We start from the raw sequence: 12,500 nt of genomic DNA, 5'->3' as shown, positions 1-12,500 counted from the left end.
GAACTATAGATTCATTATATATATATATATATTAATAATATATTCTATTATTTGCTAGTCCATATGTTACATTCTTATTTTTGATATGAATCCTTCCCATGTAAGAAGCCAATCTTTTTTTATAAAAAAGACGAGGACGGTGTAAATAATCTAAAAATTCAGAGGTATTTGCTTTGTGAAAAGAAGCTCTCAATGAATTTTGATTAGAGAGTTTTAAAGGATTCAACCAATTGTCTTGATTATCAAATATTTCCGAAAGACCCGCATTATTAAATAGTTCCAATAATTCCATGTAATTTTTTCCATTATCAAAGACGTCAATAATAAATTCAATTATCAATTTTTTCTCATTTAATGTTTGTTTGGATTCAAGATTAGGAATTGATTTAGATTTTGTGCCATTTTCATTAAGCTTGTCCCAAACATTTTCATTAATCTTGGCCCAGAGAATCTTCGAACGATTCATATTCTCCGAGATAAACTTATTAATTCCAGTATAATTAAATTCATTGGGATCCCCAAACCAACCCCAATGTTGAATAGTCGATAATTCAATTGGATCTAACACTCTCTTTTTAAAATTGTTTTGTTTGGAAATGGACAAGAGATATTCTAATCTTTGTTGAAAGTATTCGATCTTTTTGGATAATACAAAAGTGTTTAAAAAATTTGGATTTCTAATCTGAACAGGTTGAAAAATAGGGCGATCCAAACATTCTTTCTGACACATTATCCAACTTGATGAATGCTGGTTAATTGCATCTTGCGTTACATTATTCAAATTGCGACTTAATGTTTTGAAAAAATAGATGAATTCCAAATAGTATTTATTCTTATTCAATACTTTCTGTAATTCTAAATAGTCTCTTTGTAATTCCATATAGTATTTATGGAATTCCACATAGAAATATCCAAAATAATTATGTAATTCCAAATAGTATTCATCCAATACTTTTTGTGATTCCAATTTATTCTTATTCACTACTTTCTATAACTCCAAAGAGTATTTATGGAATACCAAAGAGTATTTAGTCAATAATTCCAAATAGTATTCATGAAATACCAAAGAGTATTTATGGAATGCCTTATCTAATTCTAAATAGTATTTATTCAATACTTTCTATAATTCCAAATAGTATTCATGAAATACCAAAGAGTATTTATGGAATGCCTTATCTAATTCTAAATAGTATTTATTCAATACTTTCTGTAATTCCAAATAGTATTCATGAAATACCAAAGAGTATTTATGGAATGCCTTATCTAATTCTAAATAGTATTTATTCAATACTTTCTGTAATTCCAAATAGTATTTATTCTTATTCAATACTTTCTGTAATTCCAAAGAGTATTTATTCTTATTCAATACTTTCTATAATTCCAAAGAGTATCTTTGTAATTCCATATAGTATTTATGGTATTCCAAAAAATAATACTTCTGGAACGATTCTAAATCCTTTAATACAAAATCTTTTAAGAAATATTCATTCAAATCAGATTTTGATACAACAGGTGCCAATACGTTCTTCAAGAAATCGAATCTCATAAATGCTTTTTCAATTTCAACATGCTCGTTAGCTTGAATCTTGTATCTACTCAATATTTTATTAAATATTAGTTGTTTAGTGTTATCATCTTCTGATGTTTTCTTTTTTTCAAAAATATTGAGTACCCGAAGGAAAGAATCATGCGTTAATTCATCTCTGGAATTGAAGAAGTAATTGAAGGACTTCAATAGAGTCTGGTTGAATAAATGTAATTTGTTCACACGATCATTGATATCTAGGTCAATTTCATCATTAGGGTAATAGAGATTAGGCTTAGTTATTGATAGAGTAAATTGGTCTGTTATTTTAAGAACAAATTTTTTGAATTGGAAATCATCGTTTAATGCTAATTGTTCTTTATTTTGATCACAGGATGAGGGAGATCTTGAAGATAAATTTGATTTCATAAATCGAATACAATTGAATTGGTTTATAGAGTCTTTTCTTATGTTCCATTCGCGATCTGGTAAAATATCATAATTGACAGAAGGATTTTGAATAAATTTTTTAACCTTCCATAGATCAACAATTCTATTCATTTCTAATCCCCTGAAATATTCAAAAGCATCTTGTCGCCCTTTCAACAATTTGAATTTTTCACTCGGTTTATTGCTATAATTAATACTTATACATGATTCATCTATTAACAAAGGATCAAAAAATGTTTGAAAAACTTCCGTCTCTGAAAAGGGAAAAGATTCTCTTGCTTGATCTGATTCTTCTTGTAATATTTTTTCTTGTTGTGCAAAATACTTAAATTCTTTTGTCTCCTTATGGAGTTTCCTTAGTCTTCGTAGACTTTCTCTGCATGTTTCGACTTCTTCAATTTTTTGTTTTATTCACTTCTTTTTTTCTTTTTCTGGTTCTGAAGAACGAGCAAATTCTTCTTCTGCTTGAACTAGTCCAACTTCTAGTTGTTCGAGTCTGTTTTCTACTTCCTCAATAATTTTGTTTCGCTCAAGATAAAGTAATGACTCCCGCCATTCATAAAGGTTTTCAGGTTTTGTTTCAGATTTCCAATATTCTGGAATTGAATTAAAAGATGAATCAATCTCCCATTCGATGCCATTAGATTCCTTCTCCAAAAGGCTTTCCCAACTTGTTGTTTCTTGCTTCTCTGATATTCTATCATTTTTTTGATTCAGATTTGTTTTAGAACTGGATAAAATCCAAACATGTTCTTTTGGATTGAGCAAGCAACGTTGATATCTCCTTCGGACTTTTTGCGAAAAAATAAAACGATGCGGAACGAGCAACAAATTTTCCTTTCTAGCTCTAGCTCCAAAATGTTGTACAGCCGGAGCCGAAAATATCTTCATCAAATTATATTTTGATGATTTGTTTCTTTCAATTAATCGAATATTCAAAAAATAGAAAAGTAATGGTAATGCTATTATCATTACAGCTTTTATTACTTGACCTTTTAAGATAAATATACGTATATCCCGTATAAGTAATGTACTAAGAATCCGAAAATAAAAAAGCTTAACAACACTTTCTCGACCAGAAAATATTTGACTTAGCAATCTCACCAAATTGGATTCGTTCCATGGAACGAATATATCCATCATGTAATCTTTAAATTTCGACTGAACGCTAAAGAACCAAACTATTTCTCAGTTTTTTCCGATAGGGTCCGTAGACCACGAATTTTCATGTTTTCCCATATATTATTTGTTTTTCCCATATATTATTTGTTTATTATTTTGTAAGATAATATAGTGTAATTATTACTTATTAAATTGAATTATAATAAGAAAGAGGTAGTCAGTGCAAGTTATTCAACTATTGTACAATTTGTCAAAAAAAAGTTTCTTGTTATTTCTATAAAAGAGAAATAGAATTGAATTGGTTACCATATTGATTATAATGAAATAACTTTACCATAGCATCCATGGCTGAATGGTAAAAGCACCCAACTCATAATTGGGAAGTCGTGGGTTCAATTCCTGCTGGATGCATAATAAACAGTTATTGCACTCTGTTTTTTAGATGAAAGAATCGCAGCAAGGTTATCTCGATTCAATTCAGTATGGAGATTAGATTATCTCCATCCCTGTTTTGTAATTCTTAACTTCTCTTTTCAATAGAAGTTAAGAATTACAAATATTTTATTTAACACATGTTTGAACGACTTTTTCTCAGATAGAAACATCTATATTTTGTTTTGGTACAAAATGAACAAATTCTATATTATAACCAGTATTATAACCAAAATGAACTTCTAATTGAATGATCAAGTTGATTTTGTAATTAGAAGTTCATCTGATAATTTAAGCCTAGCCTATTCCCTGTGATTTTAAGAATATGAATATAAGGGCAATTCTTCCTTTTTTTTTACATCTAGTGAAAATTATATTACAAAAAATATCAATCTCTAAAATAATGTATCCTGGGCAATTGCAACAATTGGATTCATTATTATTCCCAATAAAGTAGATGCTATTACAAATATAATCATACTAACTTCGATATAATTTTTTGAGATTGAAGAAGATAATCTATAATTTTGCACGTAGGGAGTTATTTCTTTGTTTCTTTCAGTCATTAATAACTTAATTATTTTAAGATAATAATATATGGAAATAGCAGTCATAAAGAGTCCTATTGAAACCAATAAATAGGAGCCTGCTTGCCACCCACACCAGAATAGATAAAGTTTTCCAAAAAAACCTGCTAATGGAGGAATCCCTCCTAGCGATAGCAGACATAAAGATAAAGACAAAGCTGAAAAAGGGTCTTTCGCGTATAATCCTGCATAATCCCGAATGTTATCTGTTCCTGTACATAGACTGAATAATATAATACAAGAAAAAGTTCCTAAATTCATAAAAATATAGAGTAGCATATAAGTTATCACACTTGCATATCCGTTATTTGGGTCTTTATCAATTATTCCAATAAGGATATATCCAATTTGACCTATCGATGAATATGCAAGCATACGTTTTATACTTGTTTGAGTAATAGCAATTAAATTTCCTAATATCATGCTAAGAATAGCTGATATTTCCAAAAGAAGATGCCATTCGTTCAATGAAAAATAAAAAATAATATCAAAAATTCTAGTGACTAAAGCTGAAGCAGCTACTTTTGAAATAATAGAAGTAAAAGCAATGACTGGAGTGGGGGAGTTAGAGTCGAAAAGAGGAATTCTCCCTTCTCTCATTCAGAACCGTGCATGAGACTTTCTTCTCGCACGGCTCCTAAGTGATAAAAAAATTTGCAGAATCATTTGATTCTCTTTTTTTTATTACCTTCCTCGTGTATGTATAAGATTGAATATATTCGATTGATATAAAGAATAACTAATCCTTAACTTCGCGAGGAATCCTTACTCAGTGGTTATTATAGTATGCAATATAATATATAAATTGTAAATCATTCATTTTTCTTATTTTTTTTTTTTTTTAAGTTCAGTTATGAAAGAGTTAAAAATAACGTGAAAAATAAAAAATAAAACCATCTGATTTAAATCATTCTGAATAGTCATGAGATGCTCATCTTAGGGTAATCTTTTTGTCGACGGATGCCTTCTTTTTTACACTCGTAGTTTCTGAAGAATGAAAACTTACTATGTAGCATCTACGTTAAGAATAAAAGTACACGTCAATCTGACCCTAAAAACTACCCGTAATAATTCATTTGTAAAAGTTATTTATTGTATTGGGGTGGTGTAGTGTGTTAATTCAATCAAACAATTGAGTTTGTTTCTTACTTTGCTTTACCTTAATTCAATTCAAATTTTTGGTAAAAGTGATGTCTTAGTCCAAGTGGGAATAAAAATCTTTTTTTCACATGTCTATAGAGTTTTTATAAATAGAAACAAACATCTCTAAAAAAGATATTGTATGTAATAATTTATCAAACGAATCGCACTCCTTCATATACATCGGGGGTCCAGTGATGAAAAGGAACTAAAGAAAGTTTGAATGCAATTCCTACCGTTACAGATAGAAGTGCAATCCAAATTCCTGGAGAGTTATACATTTGTGTATTTATAAGACCATTGGCTATTTCTTGAATTTCAATCTCACCTCCAGATAGACCATATAGCCAAGAAAGACCATAAGCAAGAATGGAAGAACTTGTTCCACCCATAAGTAAATATTTCATAATAGCCTCATTAGACTGAACATCTCTTTTGGTATATCCAGATAATAGATAAGAACATAGACTTAAACATTCTAAAGATACGAAGATAGTTGTTAAATCATTAGCACCACATAAAAACATTCCTCCTAGAGTAGCTGTTAATATGAATAACAAAAACTCTGTTACAGCCATTTCTGTACATTGAATGCATTCCATGGATAGAGGAATACACAAAGTGGAACATAATAAAATGAGAAACTGAAATATTTTATTAAAATTGTTTGTTTGTAAATTGCCAAAAAAACTAATCGTGGGTTCTTCTTTCCATTGAAATAACAAAAAAGTTATGCTTAGCACTAAACTTGTTAAAGAGATGAAATAAAACCAAGTTGTCTTTTTCTGATAAAAAATGACATCGATTACTAGAAGAAGAAATAGGCCAAAAATCAGGATGCATTCTGGGAAAATGGAACTTCCATAGAAGAGAAGCAAATGAAATTCTTTCATAAAAATGATTTTAAGGTATAAAAAATGCATTTTTCATTTTGTCCGGATCATTAGTTACTAACTTCAATTAATATTCGAGCAACATTTTATTTAAAATCTCCTTATTATACATTATATCTATGATTTATTTTTCATTCTTCTTTTCCTTTCGTTTTCGTTCCAATAAAATTTGTATCAATTTTTTTGTATCAATTTTTAGAAAGTAAGTTTTCTTTTATTGATCAAAATGGGATATTTTATTGATCAAAATGGGATAGATCTGTGGATCTATTTATACTAATTAGTGGATTAACGGTAATGCGCAAAAGCTTTATTAGATTCTGCCATTTTATGAATCTCTTCCTTCTTGCGTATAGCATTGCCTTTCTCTCTGGCAGCATCCATTATTTCCTAACTTAATTTGAATTGCATATTTGGACCAGAATGTTTTCGGGATGACTCTAATAACCAACGAATCGCAAGTATTTTTCCTTCTTTCTCTTTTATTTCAATGGGAACTTGATAAGTGGATCCACTTACACGTTTTGATTTTACTATCAATTTGGGATTTAATTTGTCTATTGCTTGACGTAGAACAATTAGTGGATTTTTATCTGTTTTTTGTTGAATCTTTTCTAGAGATTGATAAAAAATTCGATAAGCTAATGATTTTTTTCCGTTCTTAAGAATACGGTTAACGACCATGTTAACTAATCGATTATGATAGATCGGATCAAATTTATCAATTTTATTTTCTACAGTACTTTGGCATGACATGAGTGTGAAAAAGGTTCATAAATTTATTTCATAAAGACTAATCATTACTTATTTTGGCTTTTTAACTCCATATTGTAGGGTAGATCTCTAAAGGTATCAAAGATCTCCCTCCAAACCGTACATACGACTTTCGCCGGATACGGCTTTCCACATGATTCTATTTGCATATATAGAAGATATTCATTCTTATGCATAGAATTATGTTTACTCATTCTCAATTGAGTATCCGTTTCCTTTCTTTTGCTATGATTAGAAATCTTGTATTTTCTATATCTATACGATTAGGTCCTTAGGTTTAAAACAGAGTATAAAAAAGGAAAAGGTGTTTTAAATCAATGCTATTTGAATTGAGTCTGCTCCAAAAAAGTCAAGACATTTCCAATTTTATGTTAACACACACTAAGTAAGGGAAAACTTATAAAATGAATTAAATATTAAACCTTAGACATATATTATCCTTATTGTTTTAGCCTGCTCTAGTCCCCTTAGAAAACGTTCGTTATTGGGTTAGCCATATACTTTACATGTTTTTAGCAATTGACATGGCATCATCATAAAATGATACAAATCTTAGATAAGAATATACAACGCACTAGAATGCCCTTGTTTTCGGTTTTTGACTGAGACAGCATCTAAAATTCCTCGAATTATGTGATATTTAACACCGGGCAAATCTTTTACTCTTCCACCTCTTACTAATACTACAGAATGTTCTTGTAAATTATGGTCAATACCAGGTATATAAGCAGTGATTTCATATTTAGAAGTTAGTCGTACTCTGGCGACTTTGCGTAAGGCAGAGTTTGGTTTTTTAGGGGTGATAGTGGAAAAATTAGCAGAAAAGTGACCTTTACTGCCACTATATAAAACCGTACATGAGAATTTCACCTCATACGGCTTCTCGTTCAATTCTTTTTAAGAAATTTTTGTTTTTCGAGTATTTTGAATATTATATAGATTATATTCTATGTAAAAAAAAAAACTATTTGAATCCTTCCGGGTTCATTTTTCTTTCTCTATTAAAAACAATAAGAGTGATAATCTTTTTTTTTTTTTTATCCATTTTTATTATTTACATTAACATGCTCATTTTTTATTGATATCTTGAAATATCATTTCATTTTGTTTCATCACAAATTCAATTCAAAATTGACGGGTTAATGTAAGCTTATCCATGTAGTTATGCATTATTTGAACTGGGAATCAATTTGATTCAAAATTTTGACTTTTGTGCTTTGGTTTGGGTGGCATGGTTTGTATACTAAGAATTATTTCGATGGCCTATGATAAAATGGTATCAATAGAATATATGCTTCGAGCGGCTGTGTGCACCAATCGGCAATATAAGGTAAGAAAATATAGGAAAAGTTTTTTTTTTTGAAATGTAGCAATATTAATAGCCTATTTAGTTACGAATTTTGTTTTTAAGTAGAAAATGTCAATTTGGAAATTGTTACAGATTCCTTCCGAGGAATCATGATATAGTTTCGTTTAATTTCTCGATTCTTTTGGAATGGGAAGTTCTTACAATTTCCCTTCTAGATAAGGATAGGAAAGGGATATAACTCAGTGGTAGAGTGTCACCTTGACGTGGTGAAAGTCATCAGTTCAAAACTGATTATCCCTAGTTCTCTTTGTTATTTCTGTTCGCTCTTTTTTTATATTTATATCGTGAATAAAAAGAGGCTAGGGGGTTTACATTTATAATATATTGATAATGTAATTTAATGTAATAACAATAATCCACCAGAAAAGAAGATAAAGTATAACGTATCATAGAAGATTGATACGTATCAACGTTTTAATGAGCATTCTGTCCTGTAATGGAGCAAAAAAACTCATAATTACACATCCACATAATTCAATAATAGAATAAATTATTGTTAATAAATATAGAAAAAAACAATTAATCTATAGTTCCATATTCTAATAATTTTCCATATTCTAATAATTAAATAATATAATATATAACTAGCAAATAATAGAATATATTATTAATATATATATAAAATGAATCTATAGTTCCATATTATACTGACTATTTAGAATATATATAACCTCTTTATATATATAACCTCTTAACTAGCAAATAATCATATAACTACTAATAATATATCTATATATATGTATATTATATCTATATATATGTATATAATTAGTAAGTTAATATATAACTTAACTGTAACTGGCAAATTTAACAATATATTTTTAGGTTAGGTTTTGAATATTTAAGAAAGTTTAATATTTAAGGAAGGTTTAAGATATATGATTATACATATATCATACAGATGATAGATAATTCGTAAATTGACTTCGTCCACGAAGAAAGGAGCTATAAGTAATTAAATAATGAAACTCTGAATTCCATTGAGAGTTTGATCCTGGCTCAGGATGAACGCTGGTGGCATGCTTAAAACATGCAAGTCAAACGGGAAGTGGTGTTTCCAGTGGCGAACGGGTGAGTAATGCGTAAGAACCTGCCCTTGGGAGGGGAACAACAGCTGGAAACGGTTGCTAATACCCCATAGAATTGAGTACCTCTACGAGGTAGGCTGAGGAGCAAAAGGGAGGAATCTGCCCAAGGAGGGGCTCACGTCTGATTAGCTAGTTGTTGAGGCAATGGCTTACCAAGGCTCCGATCAGTAGTTGGTCTGAGAGGGTGATCAGCCACACTGGGACTGAGACACGGCCCAGACTCCTACGGGAGGCAGCAGTGAGGAATTTTTCGCAATGGGCGAAAGCCTGACGGAGCAATGCCGCGTGAAGGAAGAAGGCTCACGGGTCGTAAACTTCTTTTCTCAGAGAAGAATAAATGACGGTATCTGAGGAATAAGCATCGGCTAACTCTGTGCCAGCAGCCGCGGTAAAATAGAGGATGCAAGCGTTATCCGGAATTATTGGGTGTAAAGTGTCTGTAGGTGGCTTTTCAAGTCCGTCGTCAAATCCCAGGGCTCAACCCTGGACAGGCGGTGGAAACTATCAAGCTAGAGTACGGTAGAGGCAGAGGGAATTTCTGGTGGAGCGGTGAAATGCGTTCAGATCGGGAGGAACACCAAGGGCGAAAGCACTCTGCTGGGCCGTTACTGACACTCAGAGATGAAAGCTAGGGGAGCAAATGGGATTAGATACCCCAGTAGTCCTAGCCGTAAACGATGGATACTAGGTGCTGTTCGTATCGACCCGTATAGTACTGCAGCTAACGCGTTAAGTATCCCGCCTGGGAAGTACGTTCGCAAGAATGAAACTCAAAGGAATTGATGGGGGCCCGCACAAGCGGTGGAGCATGTGGTTTAATTCGATGAAAAGCGAAGAACCTTACCAAGGATTGACATGTCACGAATCCTTTTGAAAAAGAGGAGTGCCTTCGGGAACGTGGACACAGGTGGTGAATGGTTGTCGTCAGTTCGTGCCGCAAGGTGTTGGGTTAAGTCCCGCAACGAGTGCAACCCTCGTGTTTAGTTGTCATAAAGTTTGGAACTCTGAACAGACTATCGGTGTTAAGCCGGAGGAAGGTGAGGATGATGTCAAGTCATCATGCCCCTTATACCCTGGGCGACACACGTGCTACAATGGCCGGGACAAAGAGTTGCAACCTCGCGAGGGTAAGCTAACCTCAAAAACCTGGCCTCAATTCAGATTGCAGGCTGCAACTCGCCTGCATGAAGTAGGAATCGCTAGTAATCGCCGGTCAGCCATACGGCGGTGAATTCGTTCTCGGGTCTTGTACACACCGCCCGTCACACTAGGGAAGTGTGCCATGCTCGAAGTCATTATCTTAACCGCAAGGAGGGAGATGCCCAAGGCACGGCTAGTGACTGGAGTGAAGTCGTAACAAGGTAGCCATACTGGAAGGTGCGGCTGGATTACCTCCTTCTCAGGGAGAGCTAATGCTTGTTGAGTTCATACACTGTTATGCTTGCGAAAGAGAGCGAGTGACACGAAGATGCATCTGCAAGAGATTAAGTCTCTTGTCGTTTATCGGCTGTGAAGTTTGTTATAGTCATGTAAGTAAGAATGAAGTTCATAAGTAAGCTCCTTTTCCCAGGTCGAGACAAGTGGATAATCTCCTATTTTCTGTGCTTGTTTCAGTTTATTCAACCATTTAGTATCTTGAATTTATACATTAGAAAAATAGAAAAATCAGTTTTTACTAAAACAAATAGAGACAATAGAGACAATGATTTCAATTTTGAAATCATTGTTTCTATTTTCTTTTTTTGTTTATATATATATCTTTATCTTATATTTAACTTAACAATTAATTATTCATTTATTGAAGGAGAAGGAGTATTATGATTAATTTATTGAAGAAGTTTATAACTTTATTTAAAAGACTTATAAACTTAGTTTCTTATTTGCTTAGGTTAGTTTCTTATTTGCTTAGGGCATTGGTTTCTTTATTGAATTTGCTTATGTCATTAGTTTCTTATTTGCTTAGAGCATTTTTTACTTTATTTAAGAAGCTTATGGCATGGGTTACTTATTTATTTAAGAAGCTCATGGCATGGGTTACTTATTTATTTAAGAAGCTCATGGCATGGGTTACTTATTTATTTAAGAAGCTTATGGTATTGGTTACTTTTTTATTTAAGAAGCTTATGGCATGGGTTACTTATTTATTTTAAGTAAGAAGCTTTTTATTTTAAGTAAGATTATGGCATTGGTAAGTTCAGTTTAATTATTGAGAATTATAGAATTAATAAAAGAATACATACAAAAAGAAGGTATCAAAAAACAAAAGGCAAGCAAGTGAGCTTGAGGATTTCTCTTGCTTTTGGTAGGCATCCCCTACTACTGGGGGGCCTACTGGGCTATTAGCTCAGTGGTAGAGCGCACCCCTGATAACTGCGTCGTTGTGCCTGGGTTGTGAAGGCTATCAGCCACATGGATAGTTCAATGTGCTCATCAACGCCTGACCCAGAGATGTGGATCATCCAAGGCACATTAGCATGGCGTACTCCTTCTGTTTGAACCAGGGTTGAAAACTAACTTTTTTTTACCAGGAGGATAGATGAGGTGATTAAGGTGAGATCGAATGTAGACCAAATTTTCTATTCATTCGTGGGATCTGGGCGGTCCTGGGCAGCGATGTATTTTGGCTACTTTTTTTCGAGAATCCATGCATATCTTATCAGTGTATGGAAGGCTATCTCTCGAGCACAGGCTGAAGTTCTTATTAATTAAGCCTAAATGTTAAAAAAACACCTAACAACACATCTTCACAGACCAAGAACTACGAGATCACCTTTTATTCTAGGGTGACGGAAGGATCATATCATTCGAATTCATGCTTTTTTCTTTGTGTAGGATGCGGGAAATATAGTAAGTATAGGTCCGGCCGGGAGACTTTTTCTTTCTAAACCTAAAATAGTGGATAGTTAAATACTTGCTCAGTCTTCGACTCATTCAATTACTATGAACAATTTTTGGATCAGTAGATTAGGAAATCGTTATTCGTCTCCTAATAAATGATGAGAAAAGTAGGATCGAAAAAGGATCTTGGAGTGTCTGGGATTGGGTTAGGAGGATCTTATTAATACCTCCTTTTCTCTTCTCATCCAAATTTTGACTTCTTTTTGGTGAAGAAAAAGGAAG

The 12,500-nt window shown here is 32.4% G+C and overlaps 1 non-coding gene and 2 pseudogenes across 2 annotated transcripts in view; all 3 read left to right on the top strand.

Annotated features, from left to right (window-relative positions):
- LOC149541771 (light-independent protochlorophyllide reductase iron-sulfur ATP-binding protein pseudogene) overlaps nt 1-12,500 on the top strand; it is a 142,545-nt pseudogene that overhangs the window by 66,320 nt on the left and 63,725 nt on the right. The window lies entirely within an intron of this gene.
- TRNAM-CAU (transfer RNA methionine (anticodon CAU)) lies at nt 3,436-3,508 on the top strand. The gene has a single exon. It is a non-coding gene; the product is annotated as a tRNA-Met (tRNA).
- LOC149541781 (18S ribosomal RNA) lies at nt 9,274-10,774 on the top strand (annotated as a pseudogene).

This window comes from Cupressus sempervirens, chromosome 8 (assembly GCF_028749045.1).
Source record: "Cupressus sempervirens isolate cs-2001-9-10 chromosome 8, ASM2874904v1, whole genome shotgun sequence".
Lineage (NCBI taxonomy): Eukaryota > Viridiplantae > Streptophyta > Pinopsida > Cupressales > Cupressaceae > Cupressus > Cupressus sempervirens.
This window is presented reverse-complemented; position numbering and strand designations above follow the sequence as displayed.